The following is a 3467-nucleotide window of genomic DNA, read 5'->3' on the forward strand; positions in this document are numbered from 1 at the left end:
GATATACATGTCAAAAAAGAGAAGAGTACAGCGGGATGTCGCTTACTCGTTTGCACTGCCTCATGTTGGGGGAACACAATGGAAGGTAGGGAAATCTCAACAATGAGAATAAAAAAAGCAACAGAGATATAAGAGGATACAGTTTTTTTGGGCAGAGGCATTTAATTCTCATGACTGGATAAACAAAATTACAAATTCTTTGGCAGCCAAAACAACTCTCTGATATATATTTTATTTGTACATTCAGTTGTTTGTCTAGACTTCAGGTTACTATAAAAATGACAATTTGCAAAAAACATTGCTGTCTATTTTAGGGCAAAAGCTTTTGAATAAAATATTTCAATCAGCTGCAATATTACATAAAACTATAACTTGATGAATTCTGCTGATTACTACATACATTTCAATGTTCCTTTCCTAGGCTATGGAGTGTAGCTAATCAAAGGGAAGAGATCTTAAAAATAAGACAAGTGTCTAGTCATTTTCAAAGCTGTAAGAAGCCCACCTGCAAGCCAAGTAGGAGGTGCACAGTAAGTTTAGATGTTGTCAGTCACCATGCTCACAAATAAATGTGTACTGATGAAAGGTTTCAGCAAGGAAGTTCAAAGCTAGTTACAAAGCAAGCCTTCCCAATGTACTCCTTTATCTGCCAGGAGTTTGCATTTTCTCCCTGTGTTTGGCTGGGTACACATGTGCAATGGTTCTTGTCCGATAATTGGGTCAGGGCTGATATCAGACGAGAATATTGCATGTGTACAGGGCTCGTTACCTATTGTCCGAACAACCGTCCTGGTGGATCCACGGACGATAGACAATGAATAATCATAACAGAATTGAAGAGAAGAGTGCAGCAGGGTGCCGCTCCATCGTTCTCGTTTATGCATCATGCAGTCATTAGTCGTTGGAATAGACCGTGAAAGATCGTTTCCAACAAGAAATATTGCACGTGTGTACATAGCCTTTGAATAGATATCCTCTGGTTTCTGCCAGATCTTCGGTTAAGATAGTTGTTTCCTTCAGAGATTATCCTTTGTATGTGTGAAAAATAAACGGCCAATCAAAGTGCAGTGTAAGCTGCCAGCTGATGGTTGCAATATGGTTGCATGAGAAAAAAAAAATAAAACACAAATGTTCAACCTTATACTCCACCATTAAATTAACAGTAAACCCATGTTACTCACCTGTCCCCGTTCCCTCGCAGGGTACCACCATCTTCCTCTATCTTCTCTTCCTGAATAGTATCTTCTGTCATCCTGATTGGCTATGTCGAGAAGACGTAGGAAGTTCATTCACTCCCAGCATGCACAGAAGCTAAGATTTACCGCACAGCTCAGCTTTTTGCCAGATACCTGGAGGGACCAGGAAGGCAGAAGGGAATATTGCAGAAGTGAAAATATTGCAGAAGGGAATATTGCAGAAGGGACAACTCCTGTCTGCAATAATGGCCTGCCCGATCGTGCAATGCTAAAAGTGGAACATTAGTTCAGCTTTAATGTGGTTTCAGACTAGACTAACTATGATATGAAAGTGGCTTTATTCTAAAGATACAACATTTTAAGGTGTTGCTTGCAACTAACCCCCCAGCCGGTAAAATTTTTTTGACATATTAAAGAGCAGTTATACAACCAAAACTCATTAACTCTTTGTTCAGTCTCAGGGGTTTCTAGCTAATCAAGTGTTACCCTTTACACCACAACTACGTATCCGTTTCTCTGGTCATACATAACCTCTTAGTTTAATAAAAATCTTATTCTGCAGTGAACAGCTTTAAGACTATCGATAATAAAGTTGGCTCCCATTTGCTCCAAGCACCACTCTCACTATAGGATAAAAACTGAAATAGAACATTCTTGTAAAACATGAGGCTCGATATATTTCTTCTCAGCCACTGTAATTCTTGCAAATCCTTGGATTGGTTTGTATGTTCTGTATGAGCCAGCAGGAAAATCATCAGGATGTGGCAGGAGAGCCGAAATTTCAAAGCAAGGACCAGATAGCAGTTAAGTAGGGGCTTTATAACACAGGCCACTTTAAATCTTCAGGCAAAATCCATAAAGCGCCCACCTATTCTAGCTGCAGGATTTAACGTTTTCTGACCTTGTGAGGAAAGACCTATCTGCCTATATCTGCTCTCCATGTACCCAAAAAGTGCATCTTTTCTGCATGGAGAAACTCTGATCCAGCACTGCAAATGTACCGCACTGCTCAGTGCCCTCTGCTAATGTAATCCCTGCTCGCCCTTTGGTCCACTTAAAAAAGGATCTCACCATGGCCAGCCAGTAAACATTGTCTACAACACATAGAAAGGAAAAGGAAATCATAGGAAGTAAACCCAGGGAAAAGTCATGTGACCGGGAACTTAGATGAGTAAAAATTATTTTTAATATTATTAAGATTATTTTTCCCCTGCAATTTGTTGTGACAGAAGTGGAGGGAGGTTAAGTTTACCCCAGAGATCAGTTTTGAAAGCGTATACAAATTAAAGCAGTGTTCAACCCATAAATATGTATAACTTGGGGGGGGGGGGGGGGAAGCTGTAGCTGAGTAATGGTCCCTGTATTTTTAGACCCAACTTTTTAGTAACAATCCAAACACAGCCGTGTGGTTACTGAAAAGTGCCGGGTGGTACACCCAGCTAAAAGTTGGTGGGGAGAAAACTGTCAAAGTGTCTATTTAGTTTGAAAATAAATTTAGGTTGGACACCAGTAGCTGTCCTTTTCTACATCTATTTCTATATCTATTTATGAAGTACAAGTTGCATTGTTTTACCTTTTAGGGCCGTTTATATTTGTATGGTGCGTTTAGCTTCATGTCATATATAAACATTTTTAATAGGCTGCCAACACACACCAACTTTTTTTTTTTTTTAATGCCGCACACCACAAAACACTATCATGTGGATTAGCATGTTATTCAAAATAAATACTCCAAGTTAAAAGGGTGGCCGCACAACAATCAGGATTGTGTGTGTCTTTATACACGGTATATGTCTGATCTGGTCTGCCTGTGGTTATTTAGGGGCTTTTCTCTTACTTGTACATTAGGTCTGGTGAAGACTAGATACTCAGAAAACCTGCACCATGCTGGATACCCATTCTCATCCGCTACAAAGCCTCTGCACTTTAGTGTGAACAGTCTCTAGCTTTGGATAGAGTGGGTAATGGTTAGACCTTCCTACTTTTGTATCGCTATTGGAAAGATAACCCCTCTACGTACTCTCTTATACCGGTGACAATTGTCAATAATAGGGAGCAGAAAAAAATGTTAAGAGTCATCCCCAGGACAAGGAAGAAATGTTTGAGTGAGCATACCTAAGAGGAAATACCTGATTACTTTGGGACAATTTCAGATAGGGAGAATTGCTTGTCCCGCCTCCTATGTATTATTATTATTATTAAACAGGATTTATATAGCGCCAACATATTACGCAGCGCTGTACATTAAATAGGGATTGCAAATGACAGACT

At 39.7% G+C, this 3467-nt stretch overlaps 1 protein-coding gene across 1 annotated transcript in view; it reads right to left on the reverse strand.

Annotated features, from left to right (window-relative positions):
- The window catches only part of UFM1 (ubiquitin fold modifier 1), a 29779-nt gene that overhangs the window by 12969 nt on the left and 13343 nt on the right, over positions 1–3467 (reverse strand). The window lies entirely within an intron of this gene.

The sequence above is a fragment of the Pyxicephalus adspersus genome, chromosome 1 (assembly GCF_032062135.1).
Source record: "Pyxicephalus adspersus chromosome 1, UCB_Pads_2.0, whole genome shotgun sequence".
In the NCBI taxonomy this organism is placed as follows: Eukaryota; Metazoa; Chordata; class Amphibia; order Anura; family Pyxicephalidae; genus Pyxicephalus; species Pyxicephalus adspersus.